This window comes from Panthera tigris, chromosome D2 (assembly GCF_018350195.1).
Source record: "Panthera tigris isolate Pti1 chromosome D2, P.tigris_Pti1_mat1.1, whole genome shotgun sequence".
Lineage (NCBI taxonomy): Eukaryota > Metazoa > Chordata > Mammalia > Carnivora > Felidae > Panthera > Panthera tigris.
This window is the reverse complement of record NC_056670.1, coordinates 22,314,738-22,342,550: the sequence shown is the minus strand read 5'-3', so window position 1 is coordinate 22,342,550 and position 27,813 is coordinate 22,314,738. Positions and strand designations below refer to the sequence as shown.

Below are 27,813 nucleotides of genomic sequence, written 5' to 3'. Positions count from 1 at the left end.
AGATCCTAATGAAAATCTGATGGGAAAGTGGATCTTTCTCGGGGGGATTCCGACTGAAAAATCTGGGGGCAATTTATAATGAACTGAAGCCTACATTTCATGAGTATTCCCTTAATAGCGTCACTTACAACTCTATTTACTGAGTAGGTCTCCCCATTCTTGTTGCGTGATCAGAAATCATAGGAACCACGCTTTAGAGTTCACATCAAAGCAAAGAGGTTCAACTCAAAATTCTCTCCTTGGAAAACATGTTTGTAAATCCACAGATTATTTAGCATCGTTCAAAATTAGGAGCATGTTCAACATAGATTTTAAGTAGTGTAATTTTACCCCAAAACTAGTTTAAGGTCCATCTGAAATTTCAAGTATCCAAAAATATCCTTAAGATTTAGAGAAAGTTCTGATTGGTGGACAGATTTAAGCAGCTCACAAGTTCCTAAAACATTCTCTCGCTGTCTTCGACAATAATTCTTTAAGGTGATGGAGAATACAGGACAGATGCTAATTTTGCTTCTGGGAATTTCTATGAAGTTATAGGATGGCACTGAAACTGCAAAACAGCAGGATTTAACTAAACAGAACATCAATCAGTAAAGAACAGTATGGCATGCCTGGAATCTATTCAGAATGTCCTCGGGGCAGATTCCAAGATATTTTTCCCCCTCTAAATTTTAAGTGTCATAAGCAATGTCTTACATTCTTCCAGTAATTTCTTAAATTATATAATCACAGCCAACCAAGTGGCTCCTGAGAGTTACTCGGCTAATGATCCACCAGTAAAAATGATTGGGCTCTTCAGAAGAATTACTTTGCATTCTTCTTGAATTCACCCAGATTCCTCCAGCGCCCTCTGAACCTCGTTGGTTTCAACAACACTTTCTCAACAGGGTCTGACGTCTTGAGAGTCTGAGGGACCCAGGTTAGAAGTACAGATAAAAATTCTTCATATGTTCCCAGAGAATCATGAATAATATTCCTAAGTTCAAAAATAGCTCCTACTTACTTAACAAGGCAAGCAAATTGAGTAAAATTTTAAAGCAATACCATGAAGAAAGAAAATTTTCAATACTCCAGTTTAAATGAAGTCAGATGAAAGAGCATGGTAAAATGAAAGAAAAAAAAGAATGTGGTTTTGATTCCTGGATCTTTCATGTAAAGGGAGTGATTGCTTTTCTAGGTCTCTGTGTCTTCATCTGTAAATTGGGAATAACTATGCATCTTGCAGGGTTACTGTTAGGATTAAATGAAAGAGTAGCACTGTGACCGACACCAAAATATGGCTTAATAAACACTTATTTTCCCTAGGATTAGAATGTCTCTTCACAAATGTGATTCCTCTGTGTGTCTGCAGAGGCCTGGGGCAGAACTAGCCATTTTCAGGACATCTTCTGTTTATAAAGCCCATTCATTAAATGGTAGCATTTCTTCCTCATCGGAAATTGCAAAACACAAGCAACAGATGCTCACTCAAAACAGCTCACATAAAGGAGGACAATTGGAAGGATGTGGGGAAAGTTTCAAAGGTGTCAGTGACCACGGCAGCTACTTAGCTTCTCTCTCTCTCTCTCTCTCTCTCAAGCCTACTGGTGTCTTCCCTACTTCCCTCTGCTTGCTGCCTTCCCTCACCTGCTTCTCTTTGAAGACCAGTTCTCTCTGCCTGTTGAGGCACATGGCTGAAAATGCACCCCATGCCAGACCCGCTGCTACATGGTGTCTGCATTCAAGCATGCACCACCCTATGAAGACACACTGTCTTTGACAACAGACTCGCACAACAGAAAATCTGGTCTGTCTCTGGAAAATCAGGTTTATCTCTGGTACAAGAGGGTGGGGCAAGAGTGGGAAACAGCAGAGACAGTTGCACCATGAGGACCATGGCCCATCCTTTCTGCAAACACTGTAACTGGGGACAGTTCTAAAAAAAGGAAGAATGTACTAGGCATGCACCCAGAGCAGACCTACTCCACTTCTCAACAAGATGTTACCTGCTTCTTATTTATCAAGAGCCTGGAGGCATCAGTGAAACTGTGGCACTGTGCCGGGGGCCAGTGGGCATCCATGGCTGTCGTGGTTCTCAAAAACTAGGATCATGAGCAACATAGAAATTCAGGCCCTGAGCAATCATGGGAATTATCAACCACTTCAAGATTTAGAAAATGGTGCCAAGCTTATTGTCTTTCCTATTTCTTCTCCCACGCATTATACATACCTCTGGTCAACTCCCACACACAGGCCACACACAATCACCTCACTACACAGGTCTGCCAAAAACTCATTGTCCATAACCAGTCTGCCCTTACTGCCTTGCCTGTCCTTCTCGCAGGTATTCTCTTCTTTCTCTCTTCTTTTTTTCCCACCTACTTTCCCTTGTAATATCCTCTCTCCTTCTTTCATTTCCTGGCCTGTTAGCCCTCAATTCTAGAACTAAGTTTGAGTTTATAAATAAAGCATATACTGGGTATATGGGTATATCATATTATATCATATAAGGGGTGTCAATATGTTTGACACTGAAATGTCTCTTACTTTATTTGTTCTAAATTGAGTTCACTCTGGTACTAAGCCCCTCACTCAGAGTTTTCATAAACTGAATCTCAGACATATTTAGGGAGGCCCTCCCCCTCTCTAGAGGATTATTTAATAGTCCCAAAGAGTGTATACAGTCCTTAACATTGGAGAAAGAGGCCTCTTGTCTTCAGACCATCATGACTATCTTTGAGATGTTCATTATCTCACACACACACACACACACACACACACAGGCCATCTAAAGGCAAGTGTTTTCCACCTCTTGCCAAGCTCAGGCACAGCATCTTTTGCTATGGCTGGAACCTAGTGTATAGACTTTACAGGTATTTATGCTGTCTTTCCCATCTGAGGCACCGCCATCTCAGGATGGCAGTGAGGAAATCCATCTCTCTCCCTCCAAGGTCAAAATACATATCCTTCCTCCAGTCCTTGGAGGCCACCTCCTTTTCAAATAATCCATTCACTTAGTGAGTCTAGATTTTCAAAGCACAAAGAATTGGCGACCTCCCCCTGAGGGCAATAAATGTCCAGTTTCTGGGACTCTAAGCTCACTTGCTGTCTGGAAGGTAGAAAAGAGAAAAACACCTCTCATTTATTCTTTGACTCTCCTGTAACTGTGAGAACAAGACAGATATTAATACCACTTGCTTTAGCAACTCCCTATAAGTGAAACTTTTTAAATGAGTGTGCGTGAGGCCTCTTCCCAAGCTGTTGATTCCAAGGTCATTCTCCGAGAAACTGCAGGTGAGCATTTTGACCATCTATATAAGGGGTCATGGAAAGGAGATACTTCAGACTCTGGTGTTCTCAAGCAGCTAGAATGTAGAGGTGACCACACAGACTTCCTAGTCTGGCCTTCCATTTCTTTATCCGTTAAGTAGTAATAATACTTGTTATCATTAGCTGTTGCGAGGGTTAAATGGGGTGACATTTGAAAGGGTCATGCTAGAGGTACTGAAAGGTGTTATATGGAAAGTTTCTTTTTCTGTACAATGAGGGAGCCACCTTCAGAGTGGACTCCAACCAATCAGTAAGTCTTCCTTCAAAACAGAGTTTAAAACGCCCCCTCTTGAAGAGCAACAGCCTGCAAAGAATGCTAATCAGAGCGGAAAAAAAATAGCAAGCTGAAGACAAAAGACAAAGACCACTCAAGTAATCTCCACAGTTCAACAATAAAGTCCGGCAGCCAGCATTTGGGGAATTATATTACCCACCTGCCCCCTACCGTCTTCCCCACCTCTCATCAGAGCCAGCAAGGGCTCCAGAGGTGTGCTCCCAGGCCAGAATCTGGGAGCCAATGTCAAGCATGGAAGTATGTGAAGGGCTCTGATGTCATTCCTGGGGCAAAAGGAAACTCTTTTGTGTGAAGGTAGGTTTAGGAAGCAGGGAAAAATCCAGAAAGTAGAGTCCCTGGGGTTTCCAGAAAAGAACTGAAGGCAAAGAGATGTGTCTACAACATGAAATATGCACGGCCAGGCTAGACCAAGAACGTGGAGCTAGGAAATACTCCTGTGCCAACCTGAGTAAGGCCAGGTACACTCACTAGGAGAGTCCAGAGGTAAGGATGGAGGAGACAGAACAGGGAGAGAAGTACTATGCAGGCTCCACAGATAAACACAAACCTTTGGGCAATAACAGCAATTCCGGAAGTACTGATAAAATATAGCTAACATTTTTGTGTGCTGGGCAATATTTAAAGCATTTATTTGGCACGCCTGGGTGGCTCAGTTGGTTAGGTGTCCAACTTCAGCTCAGGTCATGATCTTGCAGTCCGTGAGTTCGAGCCCCGCGATGGGCTCTGTGCTGACAGCTCAGACACTGGCGCCTGTTTCAGATTCTGTATCTCCCTCTCAATCTCTGACCCTCCCCCACTCATGCTCTGTCTCTCTCTGTCTCAAAAATAAATAAACGTTAAAGCATTTATTTAATCTCACAACACCCTGTGAAGCAGTTCTATTTTTGTCTCCATTTTTATGGCTGCAGAAACTGAGGCATCAGAACCTGCCAAGATGACACAGCTGAGAAGTGGCAGAGCTGGGAGTGTCTTCAAGGTCCAAGCACTCCCATGGTTCTTATGAGATGCCAGGCACTCCTTGAGGTACCTTACATATGGTAACTTAACACTTACAGCACCCTGTCCCATAGGCACTATTATGAATCAAGTATAAGTCTATATATATTGGTGCAAAAATACACTGATCTGATATGATACTTATTAAAGATTATCACCAAGAACTCTGTGAGGAGGAATCTGAGGCTCAAACCAGCCCCACTGCAGAGCACTTGTTCAATAGTTATTATATATAAGATAAATTCAGTAGATACATACAACATATACATATATATACACCCACATATCTAAGGTAAACAGTAAATCCTTACAAAATTCTATCTGAGTTCTGAACATATTTTTAAAAACTAACTACACAAAAAGTAAAAACAAAAAAACAAAAAAACAAAAAACTACCCTATGATCCAGCAATCACACTACTAGGCATTTACCCAAAGGATATAAAAATACTGATTCAAAGGGAAATATGCACTCCGATATTTATTCCAGCATTAATTACAATTGAAAAATTATGGAAATAGTCAAAGTGTCCATCAATTGATGAATGGATAAAGAAGATATGGTTTATACACATACACACACACACACACACACGCGCGCGCGCGCGCGCGCGCGCGGGCGCGCTGGAATATTACTCAGCCATTAAAAAGAGTGAAATCTTGCCATTTGCAATGACATGGATGCAGCTAGAGTGTATTATGCTAAGAGAAATAAGTCAGTCAGAGAAAGACAAATACCAAGTGATTCCACTCATATGTGCAACTTAAGAAATAAAACAAAGAAACAAAAGGAAAAAAGAGAAAAAGAGGCAAGCCAAGAACAGACTCTTAACTCTAGAGAACAAACGGATGATTAGTAGAGAAGAGACGGGTGAAATAGGTGATGAGGATTAAGGATGCACCTGTGATGAGCAGCTAGAGTGTATTATGCTAAGAGAAATAAGTCAGTCAGAGAAAGACAAATACCAAGTGATTCCACTCATATGTGCAACTTAAGAAATAAAACAAAGAAACAAAAGGAAAAAAGAGAAAAAGAGGCAAGCCAAGAACAGACTCTTAACTCTAGAGAACAAACGGATGATTAGTAGAGAAGAGATGGGTGAAATAGGTGATGAGGATTAAGGATGCACCTGTGATGAGCATGGGGTAGTGTATGGAAGTGCTGAGTCACAAGACTGTACACCTGAAACTAATATTACACTGTATGTTAACTATACTGGAATTTAAATTAAAACCAAAAACACCACCACCACCACAACAACGACAATAACAACACACACACACACACACACACACACACAGCACAGTATCTGAATCTGGCAGGAAAAAAGCAAACTAATAATTCTGGGGGGCTTAATTCTGTGTCAAGAGCAACTTTAGACCTTTCCCCCCGATTTAAATTGTTCATTACACAAAAGCATTATTTATTTAATCCAAATCTAAGAAATTTTCTTTCAAGACGAAGAACTAACCTTCCAAGGGACAAAAATTTAATGAAAAGAGGAATACTAATGAAATTAAGGTATTTGAAGAAAAATAGTTCTATGTTAAGGTATAGCTTAAAAGCAGTGGAGAGGGGCGCCTGGGTGGCGCAGTCGGTTAAGCGTCCGACTTCAGCCAGGTCACGATCTCGCGGTCCGTGAGTTCGAGCCCCGCGTCAGGCTCTGGGCTGATGGCTCGGAGCCTGTTTCCGATTCTGTGTCTCCCTCTCTCTCTGCCCCTCCCCCGTTCATGCTCTGTCTCTCTCTGTCCCAAAAATAAAAAACGTTGAAAAATTAAAAAAAAAAAAAAAAAAAAGCAGTGGAGGAGAGAGACCGATGTGCCTTCATGGGAGTCTGCATCTGGCGTCCCAGCACAAGGAACATCTCACAAGGCATACCATGGCCAGAGAGACAGAGGACCACACAGGCAATGGTCCAGAGCAGGAGAGCCATTAGTAAATGTCAGTAGGGGAGCCGAGCATTGCTGACACAGATCTGAGGTACCCGCCTGGACTGGCATGCATAGACCTTCACATTGTCAAGCATGTGCAGAAGAAAAAAAACAGAGATCAGAGATACAGAGTGATGTTCAGAAAAATGGAAATGGAAGGACATTTCTGCAGCGGAACAATCACCATGTGCCCTGAGAGCTCAAACTTTGCGTTTTCAGACTCAAATTTCAAAAAGGATATGGCCATCTTTTCAGCTGAGCTGATGGTGAGTAATTATATCCTGTCTACATTTCTTCTCAAATTAGATGAATTTTAAAATATTATGCTGACAGGCAGGTTTCATAGCCATCCTAATTCAATATTTTGATAAAGAATTTCTTTTGTACATCATTAGTGCTTCACTGGCTCCTCTTTCTTATGTGGTATGGACTCTGAGGGAAGGGAAGTTAATGTTGAAGTCCATCATTTGACCTCCCAAGTAGCCATGTAAAGAACACCTTTGCTAGGTCAACTGTAAAAATAATATATTTTTTCCTTGCCTTTCTGTTGTTAAATAAAGTGAGGGGCCTCGCAAGGAGGCAGATGGCTTCAGACAGCCTCTTGCGTGTAGAATCCAGGCAGGTTAGCAAAAAAAGCCAGTTGCACATCTGGGTTTGAAGCCATCATTGAACCAGCATTGATGTGAATCCTGGTCCCATCGCTGAACTAGAATTGATGTCCTTGGGGAACTGCCTGCCTTCTGTAAGTTTCTCTTTCCCCCGCTGCAAAACAAGTAAAGCTACATCTACCTTGTTGTGGCTTGGCAAGCTTCTAAACCTAAAGATAGGTAAGTGCAATTTTCACTGTTGCCAGAAGGTTTAGTTGGGGATCATATGACCAAACTTGTCAATAAACACACATTTCATGAAAACTGTGTCTATTAATTCTAATGCCAGCAACCAAAAGATGAAAAGGAGGGGTTGCTAGGGTTCCTCAGTGGCCCAGTCAGTTAAGTATTTGGCTCTTGATTTTGGCTCAGATCATGATCTCACAGTTCTGGGGCTCAAGCCCCATGTCGGGCCCTGTGCTGACAGTGCAGAGCCTGTTTGGGATTCTCTTTCTCTCCCTCCCCCTCTCTTGCCCTCCTGGCTCTCTTTCTGTCTCAAAAAAATAAACTTAAAAAAAAATAGAAACAGGGGCACCCAGGTGGCTTAGTTGGTTAAGTGTCCGACTTTGGCTCAAGTCATGATCTCAGGGTTGGTGATTTTAGGCCCCGCATCAGGCCCTGTGCTGACAGCTCTGAGCTTGGAGCCTGCTTTGGATTCTGTGTCTCCCTCTCTCTCTGCCCCTCCCCCATTCATGCTCTGTCTTTCTCTCTCTCTCTAAAATAAAATTTAAAAATGTTTTAAAAAAGAAAAAAAGGAGGGGCTGCTTTAAGAATAATGTTTTTCTTGGCATTTATTTATTACTTAATCTGTAAAATCTAATATTCTAATTCTTACAACTGTAATGGTAAAATATTATCCCCTATTTTTAAAAATGATAAAGTACATAAAAGTCTGTGTAAAAATTCTGTGCACATCTGAGGACTCACAGGAATAGACATTTGACAAAATCTGCTTGTACCTAACAAACCTTCATTTCATGCAGACAACTAGATGTGCTCTCTTAAGAGTTTGATTTTTGGATTTAGGTGGTGCATCTGAAAGAATGAGGCTGTTAATTGGATTTACAATGAATTCTATGAATAAATAAGTATACAGCATTAATATTTTATTAATAATTATTAAAATATGTTGGAAAGGCACATATTATACTAGATATTTAGTAATATATGTAAAGTATCTAGTACAGCATTGTCATAAAGCAAACACTCAGAAAATGATAGCTGGTCTTAGCAAATATCCTGTAGAAAATAAGAATATAGTTAGAATAAACTGGAGAAGTTCCGGTGTGTTCTTTTGGAACATACCTTGCCAAAACCAAGCCAACATTGTCTGCCTTTTACAAACTATAGCATCCTACATTCTAGAAGAAATCACTTTATTTCAATATGGGGATATTTAACTTTTAAATAGTTATTAGTTGACTTATGTCAACTGTGGTTATTTTTAAGTCCCTAATTTTCTATTCAGGCACCATGATTTTTTTAAATATTTCAATCAGTATATACTAGTGTATTTTCATTGGTTTCACCAATCTATTAAAAACATCTGAATCTATTATCCTGTTACTAAAAACATCACTCCACCTATGACAATCTATTTTTGTTATACATCATACACCGCCTTATCCATTCTTGCTTTTCTGAATGCATCAACTGGATAGAATTCATGGCTGCAAATTTCTAAATCACAGTCCTCCACTTTTCACATTCAATAAATCTCTTGTTTCGCTTAATCAAAAATTATATCCTCCTCTTCTAGGGCAATACATGGAGGCTTAAAGCCATATGAAATCTATGTATCTATTAAATCTTGTTTTGCATTCATCTTGCTCGAATATTTATGGCCTTCTGAACTTAGAGCTCAAAAGGATAGTGGTGGCTTACACTTCCATATGGAATCTGCATTTATTCCCTCTGCCTTTTGAGACCCATCATACTGATTCTGGAAAAACAAAAACAGATAAACCCAAAAGCACAAAGGGAATGACAGTGTAATTCACCAGTAAGCAAGGGATCTCAAAATTTCTGTAAGACAAAAAAACAGATGGATGAGTCTGAAGACTAATGGAGAAAGATGGAGAAAACCATAACTAAGAATACTAATGAAGTAGACTGCACTCAATAAGAGAAAACAGGTCTGCCCTAGAACACTCAGAATCACCAGGTATGGCAGAGGACAGATTTAAAGAATAGGCTTGAAATGAGGATTCACTGAAAGTCTACAGATGGAACAGTCAACACTCTCCCTCTCACCTACTCCCATGCAGAACACTCTAAAGTGAGATATTTATCTTCCAGGGGAAAAAAAGGCATCCTCTGGATATGGTGAATAAATTATCTGTGAAGAAGTAGGGCAGTCAGTATAGCAACTAGCACCCCTGAGCAAATTGCTCATCATGCTGGCATTAAGGAATCTCAATGCATCATCTTTGCTTTTCTAACCCCTTAACATAACCGACTCCTTCCCCTTCACCAAGTTCCACCCACATGCACAAGGCTCGCAGTCCATTTTTTAATCCCACCAATGATGGCATTGAAGATAGCTGAAACCAGCAATATGAAGACATTAGGCAAAAATGACTGAAGATGAACCAGAATAATTCAGGGAGAGAGGAAAAGAGAGAGAAAGAGAAAGAACAAAACTACTTCTGGTTAGTGTTCCCACAGAGGACGACAGAGAAGATATGGCAACCATAAACCAAGAAGAGGAGGCTATGAAAACAGTACAAAGGCCAAAAAAAAAAAAAAAAAAAAAAACTCTTAGAAATCCCAAAATTGTCAAATTTAAAAAAATGACACATTATAATATTAAATCAAGCAAATTTCTCAGAGTGTAGGACAAAGAGATTGAGATAGAAGACATTGTTATCCCTTGACAAAATAATATACATTTTTATTTATTTTCAATTTTTAGAATCAACTTGCACACAAACTGGGGAATACTTTGCTATGACTACTGATCAGAATGTACGTATTCTCAACCCTGCCAGTTTAAGAGGAAAGCTGTAACTGACCAAGGATAGAATGAGATGAAAGGCAGTAGAGGAAAGCATGAGAACATTGATGTCATTATCCTCACAGTGGGTAGTGAGTAAATACTGTCCATTACGATGCAAGAGGAAGTGGTGGCTAATTACCACTGGGAGTTGAAAAACTGACCAGTGAAGAAACTAGGAGTGGATAGAAATGGGGAGAAAGACGTAGAGGCCAGTATTACTAAGCTAACTCTTTGTACATCATAATAGAACACTGATAAGTCAAGAAAGATAAATTAAGAAACAGCAATGTGAGCAATTTTATATGAAGAAATGGAGAAAAATACATGAATAGACAAAAGCAAAGACAATGATAAGTAGTTGACTCTTACAAGTGAGACTGGAGTGAGGAAATTACCAGAAGCCAAGAATTATTGCTTTTCATTCTAAGTGTTTCTATACTATTTGACCCTTTAAACCATGAGCATTAAATAAAATTAACTTTAATGCATTGTTAGAAAAACAAAACAGCTTCTATCTACCTCAATCCCAAACCAGTTGAGAGGCTGTCTGTGCCTTTTGTATTTCTTTGGTGGATGCTCAACATTGATGCATTTCAGAATCAGGGGGTTCATTTTCCAGCTATTGCAAACTTCCTTAAAGCCCATATTTACCCGTTTGATACTGCAATCTATCTTCAAACTAAAGACAAAGAGGTAGAGAGAAATGAGCAGAAATAGTCTCATCTGACCTGCAGAGTCTGATACACTCAGGAAGGATTTCAGCATTTAGCCTTTGAAAATATGCTAAGTTCATCACAAATGAAGTAACCTCTTGATTACTTTGAATCCTTATCCAGAAATGCTGTGGGTCCCACTACCATTGTGACTCTCGCTTTGCCTCATTTTACCACACAAGGAGAGAAGAAACACACATGTACACAGCTCACTCTGTTTCTGATCTAGTGGAAAAATTTAGTTTCCAAGCATGCCCAGTATAGATTCACATCAATTCCCCTGGACTTACTGAAGTTCAGAAAGGTAACAGTGTAGAACTATGAGGTATTTTTTTTCTGCTTCTTTGTATCTTTTGATATTTTCTTGATTTTGCAAAAGGGAGACATATTACTTTCAGTAGATGAAAAGAGAATAAAAGCTCTCAGGGAGTAGGGGGAGATCAGGAATAAGAACTTGAAAGACCTCAATTATCAAATAAAGGGAGATACATTTCAATTCCACCTGATGCACTAATGGGGTGAGGAAGGTGCATACATTTTGATTTTTACTTGCATGGTGGGACAGCTTCCTAAAAGAAACTCTGGTCAAAGAGCCCTATGTCAACTTTCCTCTTCACTGACTGTAGAAACTGCTAAAATATCTCGTGCCATGATTTTCCTCCTTGTTTTCACACAGTTCTATGTGAGTAAATTCATTTTTTTTATTCACTGTGTATATTGGGTTTATTTGTTTACACATTATAAAGCTAATACATGCTCCATACAGAAATAGTAGAAAATACTGAAATGCACATTTAATTTTGCAATCTGCTTAGCAACTTATTGTGAACATTTTTACTTCAGTAAATATATTTCTCCCAAAATTGTTTATTGATCACAAAATATTCCATCTGGTGCCTGTTTTACACTTTTCTTAATCTTTTATCGTTGGGCATTTCAAGTGTTTCTAGTTTCTGACCATGATCAATAATGCATTGGTGAATATCTTTATACATACATCTTTGTACACATCTCTGAGAATTACTTCAGAGAAGATCGCTAAATATGAAGCTAGTAGATCAAAGGCAATATTTTTAAGTCTTCCATCAAATTTATTACTTAAAATCTATTTAACTCATTAAAATTAATTTTAATCCACATCTTTCATTTTAATCCACATCATCTCATCCTTTTAGGATCTGCTCTTATTAAATACAGCATTTTGAGATCTATAAAAAAAAAGCCTTGAAATGAATATACCAAAATGTCTGTATTTGATTTGACTCTGGGTAATGAGATTATGGATAATTTTACTATTTGTCTTTTACAGAATTTCTCAAATTTTTTCTATGATCACATATTACTTCTTTTAATTTAAATTTGTTAACTTTTATTTTTTGTTATTTTTTTAAAAACTTTTTAAAAGTTTATTTACTTTGAGAGAGAGAGAAAAAGAGAGAGAGAGAGAGAGAAGGTACAAGTGAGAGACGGGCAGAGTGAGAGGAGAGAGCTAGAACACCAAGAAGGCTCTGGACTGTTGGCACGGAGCAAGACTCGAACTCACAAGCCATGATCATGACCTGAGCTTCAGCTTAAGTCAGATGCTTAACCAACTGAACCACCAAGGCAGCCAATTTGTCAACTTTTAAAATCTAAAATGTCAGGATTAATATGTATAGTTTATACACACCTGCTTCCATGCCAACTTCCCCTTTGGTCTTCATCTAAGGTGCCCATGGACCTTGGAGAAGATGACATTCAATCCTCTGAAGTTGAAGAAGTGAAAGCTCCTCATCCAATGGGAACAAATCCATAGGCCTGGCTCTGTCAGATTTTCTAACTCAGACATAGAGACTGTCACTACTAACTGGTAGGCTCTGGGGCTATAAAGTCATCTAGAGAAGGCATCATGCTAAGCGAAATAAGTCAAACAGAGAAAATCAAATACTGTATGATCTAACTTATATGTGGAGTGTATTGTTTTAAAAACCTCATATTTTGAGAACAGACTGGTAGTTGCCAGAAGCAGGGATGGGCAACCAAATGTGTGAAAAGGGTAAAAAAGTACAAGCTTCCACCTATAAATAAGTCCTATATCACATATTTGAAAGTTGTTAAGGAAGAAAATCTTAAAAGTTATTATAATAATAAGAAAACAATTCTACAACTATGTATAGTGACAGATGTTGGCTGGACTTATTGTGGTGACCATTTCACAATATCTACAAATATCGAATCATTATGTTGCACACCTGAAACTAATGTTATGTCAATTATTGCTCAATTTAAAAAAAAAAAAAGTCATACAGCTCAAGAGCCAGAGTCCACTACTCAGCTGACTAAAGCCTTGCACATGCCTCAGATGTGGGACAGCGACACCCAGAAGTAACAGAGGGAGCCAACCTGCAGGGAGAAATGGAGGTACATGCCTGGAAAGGCAGAAACATGACTGTGTGTCCTCAGAAAGATACAGAGAAAGATACCATGGTTCCTGATTTCTAGATCTCACTCCTGTCTCTGTGAATCCTGGGTCAATTTCTTTTCCATCATGTATGATAGCCAGTTGTAGTCTTAACAACAACAAAAAGCATATATATATATACATATATATATATATATATACACACACACACACACACATACCTACATTCATATATATCTACATGAGTTTGTGTTCTTTGGGATTACTGCCTACTTGAGCAACATATGACAACTAACTTCATATTGTTTGGTGTGAGAACATTGACATTCTAAACCTGAAAGTGCAAAAAGAGAGCCCATGCACATCATTCCAGCCTCAACGTAGACAAACGTTTATATATGGGGAGGTTTCACATAAAATCTGAATTTTATCTTCTTTTGAAAATATTGCATAGATTGAGGATCACTGTGTCCCAGTTTTCTGGGAAGTCTAAACTGGCTGGAAATGAGCAGCTGCTGACCCTGTAGTCACCTGCAGCTCACATTCACCTGCTCAGGCACCTTTCCTGGCCGGCTATGTTTCTTTCCTGTACCGTTTAGCCCCCCCTATAGGAGTGAAAGTTCCCCACCCCCTATTCTAAAAGATCTACTCTGAATGTCTCCCTCTCCTTTGCCTGCTTCTGAAGGTCTGATTCCTGGGTTCTTTATAAGAGATTACATGCAATCCTCGCTCCATCTCCTGGATTCTCACCATAGCCTCACTTTTAACTAAAGTTAATGGCTTGTCATTAAAGGGTGGTGTTGGTGACTGAGGAATCAGGCATTTCATCTGCCTCAGCAGTACATCTGTGGCAAAGGATAAAAGCCAGAAAAATCAAAACTTCCTCATTTCTCCAGAAAACCTTCCCTTTTCTAAATTAGAAACATCCATTTTGGAAAAAATATATATATCTGCAGATTCTTTGACACCACATCATTATCCCAAACCCAAACACAAGCCATGAGGCTGAAGGATCTGATGAAGGATCTGATCTGAACATTAAAATTATTCAGCTCCAATTATGAGATTGCCTGGTTTACAGAAGTGATTAGACGGTGTTCATTTGGGGGTCCTGAAAAACTGTTGTGAAGAAGCAAACAAGGCATCATGGTATTTCACACTTTGGATGGGAACAATGCATGCCAGCTTTGAGCACGTGCTGACGCCCAATTCTTCTTCACCTTTTAGTGAGCCTTGGAATAACTCAAGGGCAATAAAGATAACTAAGTGGGGCCACAAAGGAGATCTTAATCTCCAAAGTCTTGAAAATCTGAGGTCCTGGGCATTTGCTAAACCTGACGGGAAATGTTTTTGATAAGAGTACGTGCTTTCGGAAAACTATTTGTAAAGAAACAGAATGTTTTCTTTTACCCTTAATTTTTTTAAAGCTTTTGACATGAATCATTAACATTTTTCAAAATGAGCCCAATCCCAGGTGAACTAACATATATAAATAAAGTCTTTGCTCATGAGATCTGAATGATTTTTTTCTTTTTTTCTTTTTTTTAATGTTTTTTATTTATTTTTGACACAGAAACAGAGCATGAGCAGGGGAGGGGCAGAGAGAGAGGGAAACCAGAATCTGAAGCAGGCTGCAGGCTCTGAGCTATGAGCACAGAGCCCAACACGGGGCTCAAACTCACGCACCATGATATCATGACGTGAGCTGAAGTCAGAGGCTTAACCAACTGAGCCACCCAGGCACCCCTGAATGAATTTTTTCAACTTACCACTTCAGGGCAGGAGATCAAACCAAGAATTGAACAAATTTCAGGCTAATGAAGAATGTCCCACCTTTTCTCTAGAAGACCAGACTTGTAGGAGACAGAAGGGAAAGGCATCAACTATAACACTGCTTTCCATTTATCAAGATAACATATTTCTCTGCAGAAATATTCCAAATTGTGCATTTCAAACACTAAGTCAAATTAGGGGATCAGCCAAGCTCTGACCACAGTCAATATTAGCCAACCATTGACTAAGTTATTTTAATTTTTAATAATAAAAAAATAGAATAGAACAATAAGTAGAACCAAATATATAATTATAAAACAGAATAGATACATTTATCCTATTCACCATTCTTCAAGTTTCAAATGGACACAAGGAAACACTGATGAGCTGATTCAGCAATGAACTGTCATTCTCCAACAAGAATATTGAATGTTAACATACTTGACTTGAGACTGCAATTAAATGTACATCTAAAAGGCACTGCATGAGAATCTGGAGGGAATCCAACCCTTTCATTCTACTGTAATGTCAGGCAGTCTACAGCACCTTAACATTACACGCTGAATATGAAATGTCTGCTTGTATTCATCACTACAGAGATTTGCAGAGAGCTTTAAATTATAACCCCTTGTGAATAACCACAGGCTTGTTGCTATGTATTTGTTTCATTTTTAGCAAACTGAGAAATAAGGGACTCCAGCAGACAAGGAATAATAGTCAGGAGCCCCCTGGGATATGACCCTGTGATCTCTGCCAGGTTCCGACTTTAGATTATCCAAGAAAATTTCAGGCTTCAGTTCAGGTCTCCATTGAGGTCTGAACCCCCGTACCCCCAGCCTCATTCCACAAAGAAAGATATTGCTATCCTCAGGAGGAAACACTTGTGACAAAATGTCAGGTATATTTTATTAATAGTAATGACCCTGGTCATGAGAAGGTGATTAAACCAGTTCCTGATTTGCTGGTTTGCTAGGAAATAATCTTAACTGACAAAACAAAGTGGTATTTTTTAGAAATATATATACCACTGTTTCTTCCCAAGCCATACTCCTCACATATGAAATATCAGATCTCAGAGGGAAATTAAATCATAAAATGCTGTAATGTCTCATTTAACAGATACAGTCAGAGAGCACTAAGTTACAGGTGAATGAATTTTCCAAATAACTTGAAATTTACCCCATTAAGCATCAACATCTTAAAAGCTTACCAGGTAGATAAATAAAGTATATGTGATACAAATGTATATAAGTTATAATTTTACAGTGTACCATATAAATTATAATGTTTTATATATTAAATATATGGGCCTTTTTTTTTTGCCTTTTAAAACAAACAGCATTGAACACGTATGCTTCTTAATAACACAGATCCTTAATCAAGAAAATGTGTGCATATGGTAATCTAAGATTATTAGTATTAACTAAGATTATTAGTATCCTAATATTGCTATATATTTTGATTTGGCTTTTTATAATTTTTCAGTCTCCTTTTCAATTTCAGCTGTTTGATATCATTTCAGGTTAATTCTATAGTCTTTCTCAGCTACCCAAAATCCCTCTTACTCTAATTCTTTATTTCTAATTTACTCTGGACAAATGGACTAGATTTTTAGAAGTGTGTGTGTGTGTGTGTGAGAGAGAGAGAGAGAGAGAGAGATGACTGTAGCCAGCCTTTAAAGACTCCCACAAGAGTACAGTGCAGGATCTTAAGTTACTGGAAACTACAGTAGTTGATGTGGCTGGTTAGGTGACATCCTGATAAATGAGGTATTAATGAAGCATGATATTATATAAATTCTTTTCAATTGAAGGCTTAAGGAAACAATTCAAGTTTCAAGACTAACTTATTTCCACCCCCAAATTATGCAACCTTGGTGTGCAATGTAAATAAAATATTATTGAGTATAAAACATAATTTAATGCTTAAAGAGCAAAGTAGTAATTCGGGATCACAAATGTTTGGGGAGAGAAATAAAAGGCAGCAAATTAACGAACATTCTTCTGATGAATCTTCAAAGAATTATACCAGTCACGCACTTCAAAGTCCCAGGTTTAACTTGTTCACTTGTTCAAGCATGCCTGGGGCCCTGGCTGGAGATTCTTCTTCTGAAAGTCAAAAGAAGGGCAATACCTCGTTGTGTTTTGAAAGTCTCCTAGAGGGCTGAAAACCACAGGGACTAACCCCTCTGGATTATAACCGCCCCCCTCCCAGGTACTGCTTTCCTATTTTAATATAAATATTCACCCTCAACTCTCCTGTTCTCTTCGTCCTCTATTTCTCTTTTCTCTTTTGTCCTGCCCCGCCCAATAGACTTGGCAAAGGTTCCAGTGCTCTTTTCAAGAGTGTGAGATCTTCTGGTTTTTCTAAGGCACTAATACATGCTCTAAACTTACTTTGCTCAAAATGAACATCTGCCAACATTCTGTGCTTTCCCATCCATGTTGCTCTTTATTTATTTATTTCCTCCTGCCTCATATTATAGCTAACTGTTTTTTACTTGCCTATATTCCCACTAAATTCTAAGCTTCTTGAGGATGAAGATTATTCACTATTCACCTTGATATCTAATGCCTAGTCAACAGGGGGCAGTAGCTCTGTAGACATATACATATAATGTATATTTAATTAAATTGATGTTATTTAAACCCAATAAGGAGAAGGAAGATATACTACATTTATATGTGTTGTTTTCAAAGCACTTCTACATTCATGGTCTTAATTTAAACATATAGCAAGCCAATGGTTTAAATGAATCCAAAATATTCATTTATTATTTTGCCTGCCCAGCATTCATTTACTTTTCTTATGATACTAGCACTCTGATTTTCCCTCATGAAGGATTCCTACACTTACTCTATTCCAAGTGATACAGGTGGCACTAACTCCAGTCCTGGCTCTACACATGGTCATGTGATAGATGCCGGGCCTATCAGGGCACAACATCCCCCAGACTCTGGTGATTGATTCAAGAATAAGCACTTGCCAAAAAAGAGAGAGAGACAGAGACAGAAAAAGAAAGAAAGAAAGAAAGAAAGAAAGAAAGAAAGGCAGGGAAAGGAAGGAAGAGAGAGAGGAAGAAAGTAAGGATTAAAGAAAGGGAGAGAGGGGGGAAAGAGAGGGGAAGGAGGGAGGAACAGGAAGGAAAGTAGAAAGAAAGAAGGAAAGGGAGAGAGAAAGAAAGAGGGAGGAAGGAAGAAAGGAAGGAAGGGAAAAAACTGAATTCTGGGGCTTCTGTGAAATTGTTAGGAAACCAAAATAACTTATTTTTGAAGAAGTTTCTGTGACATTAGGACATAAATTAATTTGATATTACAAGGGAAGGACATTACGAAGACACCAGAACTGAGAAAAAGAGAAAAAATATTGACTCTTAATGACATCTTTTGAACCCCTGGATCCAGCCAACACCTAAAGCCTACATAGAAGAGTTTTGGTAAGTGAACCAATAAGAAAAGGTTATGTACAGCAAAACAATCAACAAAAGGTAATTACAGATTGAGAGAAAATATTTGCAAACTATATATCTGATAAGGGGTTAATAACCAAAATATACAAAGAATTCCTACAACACAACAGCAATCAATAAATGAAATAACCTAATTAAAAAATGAGCTAAATACCTGAATAGGCATTTTTCTAAAAAAGACATATGAATGGCTGACAGGTACATGGAAAGGTGCTCAATATCAATAATCAACAGGGAAATGCAAATCAAAATCACAATGAGATATCACTTCACACCTGTTAAAATGGCAATTGTCAAAAAGACAAAAGATGGCAAGTATTGGCAAGAGTGTGGATAAAAAGGAAATCCTTGTACAGTATCCGTGGGAATGTAAATTGGTACAATCATTATGGAAAATAGTATGGACGCTCCTCCACAAGTTAAAAATAGAACTGCCGGGGGCGCCTGGGTGGCTCGGTCGGTTAAGCTTCCGACTTCGGCTCAGGTCATGATCTCACGGTCCGTGGGTTCAAGCCCCGCGTCGGGCTCTGTGCTGACAGCTCAGAGCCTGGAGCCTGCTTCAGATCCTGTGTCTCCCTCTCTCTGTGACCCTCCCCCGTTCATGCTCTGTCCCTCTCTGTCTCAAAAATAAATAAACGTTAAAAAAAAATTAAAAAAAAAAATAGAACTGCCGTATTACCAAACAGTCCCACTTCTGGGTATATATCCAAAGGAAATGAAAACAGGATATCAAAGAGATATCTGCACTCTCATGTTTACTGCATCATTATTCACAATAGCTAATATATGGGAGCAAAGTATCCATCTATGAATGAATGAATAAAAAGATGTGATATATGTACCATATACATATAAGAATATTTTTCAGCCATAAAAAAGGGAGATCCTGCCATTTGTGACAACATGGATGAACCTGGAATTCATTATGCTAAATTAAATAAGCCAGACACAGAAAGACAAATACTGTGTAATCTCACTTACAGGCAAAATCTAAAAAAGTTGAAATCATACAACTCATAGCAGAATGGTGGTTGACAGGGATGAGGGGGTGGGGGAAATTGGGAGAGATGTTGGTCAAAGGATACAAACTTTCAGTTAGAGTAAGTTCTGGGGAATCTAATGTACAACATGGTAACTATAGTTAACAATACTGTATTTGAAATTTACTAAAAGTAGATCTCAAATGGAGAGCACTTGTTATGATGAGCACTGGGTATTATATGTAAGTGATGAATCATTAAATTCTACTCCTGAAACTAATGTTAACTAGAATTTAAATAAAATTTGAAAGAAAAAAAAAGTAGATCTTAAGTGTTCTCACCACACACACACACAAATGATAACTATGTAAGGTAATGGATATGTTAATTAGCATGACTATGGTATGGATATGTATATTAAATCATCACATTTTACTGTTAACACATCACACAACCTAAATATATATAATTTTTATTTGTCAATAATACTTCAATAAAGCTGGAGGTGAAAAAAGCCATTTGAATACATTTTTTTCCATTTTAAATAAGAAAAAGTCCTGACTAGCCCAAAGATTAATATCACTGAGGGTTAAGGTTGTTATATGACCTACCTCTGACTCATGGAAGTTAAGCTGAAGAAGGTTTTGGGGACCATGATAGTTCTCCCTCTGCTACCATGCTCCCCATACCATTATTCCTCCTCAATGCAGTGTCATAAAATACCAACATCCCAATGACAACACTTAGGGAGAGTCAGGAAACTACTTCAAAATAAATTAGTCAATGTTTTTTTTAAAAAGTACATTGTTGCTACAAATTTATTTTATACAGTTCAGATAAATTTACCAAATATTAACAGCTTTCACAATTTTACTCATCCACAGTATGAGTGAATATAATCACCAATATTCCCCACACTGTTTTTCCCCCTCTTGGTACCAAATGGATTTGCTATTTCCTTCCAGATTCAGGCAAGTCCCTATGCCATGTGACAAGAATAGAAATTACTCAAGCAGAATACATTTTTTAAATGTCATGAACTAGGACAAAGAAATGAAACAGATCAAAACTTGTCTATGTGGTCTGACTAAATAATTCAACAGCAGATGGTTCTGGAAATTCGGACAGCTCTCAGTAGTTAGAGTTTAAGATCTCAGCCCCAGGCAGAAGGAGGCTTGCTTCAGCTGTTTCAATAATGCCTACCCATTTTCAGCCCACGATATTGGTCACTGTGTGCTCACCTGGCTACTTCCATAAAACAGAACTTAACAAAACAAGGGGAAAGGAAAATAAACCTGGAGCTCATGTGAAGTATTGGCTGGTAACTGCTGCTGATAGGAAGGAATAGGATCTGTCCCTCAACTGGGTAAAATGTCAAGGTCAGGCTGGTCAATTCTCACACACATATGAAGATGGAAAGGTCATCAAGCTTTGGGGATTAATTTTGTTTTGTTTTCCATTTGTCCATATACACACACATTCAACCCTCATTATTTGCAGATTCTGTATTTGCAAATTTGCCTACCTGCAAAAAATTGTTATCCCAAAATCAATACCAATGATGTTTTGTGAACATGTGCAGACATGAACGGAGTCTACAAAAAATGTAAGCCACACATGTTCCCAACTAAGGTAAACAAGGTGATGCCCTGCCTTATTTCAGCTGCCTATTATAAAAAAGTATCCTTTTCACAGTCTATGTAGGGCCATGTTTTCCACATTTTTGTGTTTTTTGCTGATGATTTCACTGGTTAAAAACGGCCCCCAAGCATAATGCTGAAGTGCCATACCCTGTTCCAAAGCACAAAACAGTTTGATGTGCCTTATGGAGAATGGACATGTGTTAGGCAAGCTTTGTTCAGGTAAGAGTTATCGTGTTATTGGCTATGAATTCAATGTCAATGGACCAAGAATATATATTAAATAAATTGTCACTTAAAACAAGGTTATGTATTGATCAGTTAATGATGATGTTGTGACCAGAGCCTCATAGGAGTCTAACCCTATATTTTCCCCAGAAACAATGGTTCAGTGACTTTGCAAAACATAACTAGTGTGAATAATGAGACTTGACCATTAAAATGCCGTTAATTGACATTGTGTACAGACAGACCTTCATTTATACAGCCATTTTTTAGGGGAAGGGCTACATGACCCTTCCTGTATTCAAACTGAAGGTCCAGAGATAGAGTCGTGGTGAGAATATTCGGGGCCTACTCCACCCAGTCCCAGCAGGCAGGAAGGTTATAAATCCCCTGTGTGGGACAACCTTACAGTGGACATGGAAGATGAAAGAGCTGACTTTGAGCCAATTAGTCACTGCTTCTCTCATGAATCCCAATAATGATATTCATGGAAGAACCATGGAAACTGCTTACCTGAGAAACAGCAAAACAAGGTACAACTACTAACTAATGCTATGATCCCTTTCTCCAAACATGGACATAACTTTAGAATCTGCCTCACCACAAGTGGCAATTATGGTGGCAATCTTTGTGTTTGCTCCCTACATCCCAAGTTTAAGCAAGGCATTGATTTTTCTATCAAAGTCTAACAGGTTGTAGCCATAGTGACCAGTTCTAATGTCAGCATCATTGGCCACAAACACACATGGTATACCTGCCAGGTAAAACGTGATGCAAGACAGTTTGAGAAAAATACAAAAAAGTTCAAGGTAAGGTTGTTACCTTTGAAAATCTAATGATAAAAGGGAAAAAAAGCTTTAACATTCCAATTTAAAGCTTTTGAGGACCTTAATTAATTTGACATTTCTATGAACTAATTCAGAATTCCTTTCAAAATCATGCAATGAGCAGTGGTAGGTCCAATGTCATGGCTCAGGCTTAAAGTATTAGCATATGAGCCTTTTGGAATAGGACATACTATTTTACTTTTTGTTTGTTTGTTTACTCCTCTTTCAGTGGCAATTTTATGCCATGCACATAATTGGAGCTCAATAAATATCTCCTGAATTAAATAGAAGGTACCTGGCTGGTTATTTGCTGATATCTTCCTAACCTAAAGCCCTGCCCTTAGACAAGGACAGTTATGGATCTTACTCTTTTTTAGAGTGTTTTCCATAATGGCTATTTCCAAATTGTTCAGGATGCTAAAGGAAAACAGACCTACCAAGCAAATGTCCCCTGAATGTGGCATGAATATGGCAGAAGGGATGTACGAGGAAGGAGAGAGAGATAGGGTGCTGGTAAGGAGAGAAAGGTTGAGAGACAAGCACCAAAGCTTTATTAGGTCCTAGAAACATGGCACCTAGTATAAGAGTGCAGGAACCAGGACTTCTAGTTAAATATCGTGCACTGAACGTACACATTTAGTTTCATTCCCTCTCAAAACCTATTAATACAATAACAAATTATAAACACACAAGCCCAGCAGTTCATGAATTTCACTCATGCTCACAAACTTTAAAACCAGATTTAGTTCCTTCGTCCTCACTAAGGAGAGGAAAACCAAGGTTACCAAAAATATAAAGAAATTCTCCACAATGAAAGAAAATGGAGAAACACATTAAAAACGACAGAGATGAGGGGCGCCTAGGTGGCTCAGTCAGTTAAGCATTGGCCTGCAGTGCAGGTCATGATCTCATAGTTCGTGAGTTCAAGTTCTGCATCAGGCTCTGTGCTAAAAGCTGCTTTAGATCCTCTGTCCCTCTCTCTCTGCCCCTCCTCCACTCTCTCTTTCTCAAAAAAATAAACATTATAAGAAAACGACAAAAAGGAAAAGTTACAAAAATATTTTCAGAAGATAACTTACAAAATTATTATGACAGCATCAGCAATAATACTGAATATTGCATACATCAAAATACAGGTGTCAAAAAAAGAAGTAATATTTAGAGAAATAGAAGAACTCTTAGAAGTGAAAATTACAAGAGCAGGAATTGAAAGAATTCAACTAAAGGGTCAGGAGAGAAACTTAAGGAAATTTCCTTAGAAAATAGACACAAAGACAAAAATATGGAAAAAGAAGAGAAAGGATCAGAAAATTAGAGAAATAGTCTAGAAGCTCCCAAAAGAAACTGCACAAAAGATAGAATAGGAGAATCCAATTAGTAATGGATGCCACATTCATAAAACTGAAACATAAAAGTTTCCAAACTTAATGGGCTAACCTACTACACCTGACAATGAATAAGACAAATCAAAGACCCATCACCAGTAAATCAGCAATAAAACCTAACGGAATGAAAAAAATTGTCATATGGAAGAAATCAGGAGTCAGATTGGCATCAGATGACGCAAAACCAACACCAGAAGCTAAAACTCAGAGAAATAATAATGTCTTCAAGATTCAATGAGAAGTGGGGCATCTGGGTGGCTCAGTTGGTTGAGCGCCCAACTTCAGCTCAAGTCATGATCTTGCAGTTTGTGAGTTTGAGCCCTGCATCCAGCTCTGTGCTGATGGCTCGGAGCCTGGACCCTGCTTCAGATTCTGTGTCTCTTTCTCTCTCTGCCCCTCCCCCACTTGTGCTCTGTCTCTATCAAAAATAAATAAAATATTTTTAAAATTTTTAAAAAAAGATTCAGCGGGAAGACTGATCTCCAAAATTCTACACTTATCCAAATTATCAAATAAATGTGATCATAAGGACTTTTTAGGTATACAAGTCCTCAAGAAATTTACCTGCTGTGGCCCCCTACTCTAGAAAGTACAGGATAAACAATGCTCTCCACCAAAATGAAGGTATAAACCAGGAAACAGAAAGACATGGAAATAAGGAAACTCGGGACCCAACGAAAAAACGAGGCAAAATGTGTCCTGGAATGGTAAAGAAGGGAAGTGTAGAGTGACTGTTGTGTCCAGGCCCAGAAAGCACTAATCCAGACTAGAGCAGAAGCAAAGAGAGTTCCCCAGAAGTTCCCTCTCTAAAAAACCTAATTAAAACTAAACATATTACTTAATGTGTTTCAATCTATTGAGTTATTTATGGGGGAACCTAGGCTGCTCAGTCAGTCAAGCATCTGAGTCTTGATCTCAGATCAGGTCTAATCGCAGGGTCTTAAGTTCAAGCCCCCACTGAGCTCCGCACTGGGCATGAAGACTACTTACAAAAAAAAAAAAAAAGAGTTATTTAGAATAGGTAATAATCCCATAGTACATACTTGGAAGTTGCTTAGAGAGTAAATCTTAAATGTTCTCACCACAAAAAAGAAATGATAATTATGTGACATGATGAAGGTTTTAGCTAATGCTATGATAGTAATCATTTTGCAGTTTATTAGTGTATCAAATCAAAACGTGTATACTTTAAACTTATATAATATTATGTCAATTGTATTTCAATAAAGCTTGAAACTTAAAAAAATTAAAGTCAAGAAAAAAGAGATTTAGATATGACAGAGTTTGGGAATAATTTTTTCATCCATAAAATTGAGTAGACTAGAAGATCTCCAAATCCTTTCCAGCTGAAACAACCTATGATCTTTAACCTATGATCCCAAATTCTTTAAAGATGAAAATCTATATTTTAGAGCCAAGGTCAAAGATGTATGATTCATGCACTTACCCGGGAAATGAGCTAAACAATAATATTTAGAAAAACATTTTATTTATATCAGGATTTTAAAACTTGGCTAGTTAGCCTAATAAGCTGTGCTTCCTCTAGTCAAACCACACACAACCCACCTCCTCACCCTCTTCCAGGCATGGACTTCTTACTGTGGTTCCCAGAGAAGGAGCTGTAAACAGGTGACAAGAAATGACTTTGCTAATATTGGTATCTGTCACAGACAGGCCACCAGTCTACAAAGAGAATCTAAGGATAAGGAAGCCACTTAAGCATAAAATTCACATTAGCAAACTTATCCTTGCATTTGCTGATGACCCAAACCAAAGCCTCAAATACATGTGAAGTGTTCTACATAACTGGGAATAAATGTGTATTTCATGTGAAATCTCTTTTTTTCTCTTCATCCTCCATGTAATCCCAGAGATCCTGCTGGTCATATATTTCTTGTTCAGTAGAAATGAATTTCCAACCTAAGCAATGAATATGAAAACAAGAGACCAAGAAACTTTTCATACTTTTCCCCCTGGTTTCTAGCTTCACTTCCCCTCTAGCCATTATCCTTAGTTGTATCTTGCCATGACCCCCCTGGCCTGATCCTATCTGCCATATTTTCTCCAACCTCCCTGTCATTGTCAGTGGGTCTCTGTCCTCAGATACCTTCTCCTAGCCAGATGAGTTACAACCCTACTGTTCCTTATGCTAAACCGCTGGGGAAGAACCATGAAGAAGTTTGAGGGCAAGGCCAAGGAAACCTGCTGAAACCCACTCAGCTGTTTCAGGAAATCAGGACAAAAGCTGAGAGTCAATTCTGGACTTCCCTTGTACTTTATTCAATACTATTTCCATGACATCCCATGAAACCTGAGAAATTAGATAATCCAGGACTAGAGCAGTCAAAAGGTAAATAAATGACCACATGTGACTTGGCTTTGAGGAGATATTCATCTGAAGGTTTGCAAGATTTTCATTCACATTAAAGCTGCATATTTTGGGGGCAACTGGGTGGCTCAGTCTGTTAAGTATCTGACTTCAACTCAGGTCATGATCTCACAGTTCATGAGTTTAAGACCTGTGTCAGGCTCTGTGCTGACAGCTCAGAGCCTGAAGCCTCCTTTGGATTCTGTGTCTCCGTCTCTTTCTCTGTCTTTCCCCTGTTTGTGCTTGCTCATGCTCTCTCTCAAAAATAAATATATAAACATTAAAATATATAAATATTAAAACTGTATATTTTTAAATCTGGCTAAACTGGGATCCTTAATGTTTGGGGGGAGGCATCTTCCACTCTGAGTGTTTATAGCAGATTAGGGGACAGCTCAATAGCCTCATGCAGACAGCAGGGGGTACAATTTATTACATTGGATGAACCTAATTCTTCTAGATCAATATATCTCTGTACACAAAGCTTACATGAAGAAATAGTTAAAGTCCCTGACAGGGATTGCAAATTCACCTGCCTGGAGGAGTCAGGAGGTAACATCAATGACTGGCCACAGGCAGCCACAGGCAAGAGGGAGACCACAGGGAATTGAAGAGAGCAAGCCCCATCTGAGGGGCGACAGCTACTTCGCTCCCGCCTGTTGCTATCATGCAACAGCATATGCCTGTTGTCTCCCTATGCTTCATTCTTGAACCATAAAATCTCCCAACTTTTCAAACACTAGAAAGAAAAAAGAAAAATCTGTAAATTTAAACCAGCTGAATCTATCACATTATAGTCATGCAAATTTTTATCTTTGCCAGCCAAATGGCTCTTCAAGAAGACAGTAGTATCAGGAAGGTTTAGAGAACCCTCTGGGAGACTGTTCCAAATTTCAAATACCTCAAACGTGACCTCTGGCTCTTTGCATGCACCACTCTCATCAACATCAGCAGGAGTTAAGAATTTATCAGATCAATTATATCAAGATTTTCAAATGGACGCCTTCTTTTTATCTCTTCTGTATCAAACACTTATTTCATAATCCTTTGAAATATGGATGCTAGTCTAAACAAAGAGTACTGAATTTTCCTATTTAAGAAAATACTTGTACTAATAAGAGACCAAAAGAGACTTTATGTAAATTGACAAAAGATCCATTTTCCGTGGCTTGCATTAAAACTTTCAACATCAAATTAGGTAAAAGTGTCAGGAGGTATTCTTAAAAGCTTGACTGCTCAGGAAGGATCCAGGGATATGAGTGCAGCTGAGCGTCAGGACATTATGGGTGGTTTTTCCTCAGCAAGCGTTTGGCAGACGCTGTTTCCACAGGATAGGATTGTTCATCTATCTCGCATTTTAAAATTAAACTAGTATTTTTATTGGGGCACGTGGATTAGAGGAGATCATGAAAAAAGAAATGGGTTGGCAAGAGAGAAAATTCAAATACCACCCAACATCCTAAATTGAATTGCCTTGAAATAACCTAACAAGGTCATAAAAGTTTAAAACACTTCAAGGGTCAAAAGCTCAGAATCTCACAGCATTTCTAATTAGCAAAGTTCAGTTCATAGAAGGAAGCTAAGCGCTCAAGATTAAACCCGGCTGATGATCCTGACCACTTCCACTTAACCAGTCCACTTGACTAAGCCATGGGTTCCTTTTCTCTGTAAAATATCTGACTGATTTTACATTGGACAATTACCACTAGTAGGTTATTTTCTAGAATCCACACACATATGTTTAATGTTCACTTTGAGTTCTCTATGTTTCTCTCAAGTCAGCTTATGCCAGTTTTCTTGCTATTGCAATTACATAACTTAATTAAATGTACACAAACTGATGCAATAGCAGTGTG

The 27,813-nt window shown here is 38.4% G+C and overlaps 1 protein-coding gene across 3 annotated transcripts in view; it reads left to right on the top strand.

Annotated features, from left to right (window-relative positions):
- RHOBTB1 (Rho related BTB domain containing 1) overlaps window positions 1-27,813 on the top strand; it is a 266,985-nt gene that overhangs the window by 36,729 nt on the left and 202,443 nt on the right. For all 3 annotated transcript variants that reach the window (XM_042960308.1, XM_007095790.3, XM_042960309.1), the window contains one exon: window positions 4,513-4,627. The gene's annotated coding sequence lies outside the window, so the exon portion shown is untranslated. The remainder of the gene's footprint in view (window positions 1-4,512; window positions 4,628-27,813) is intronic.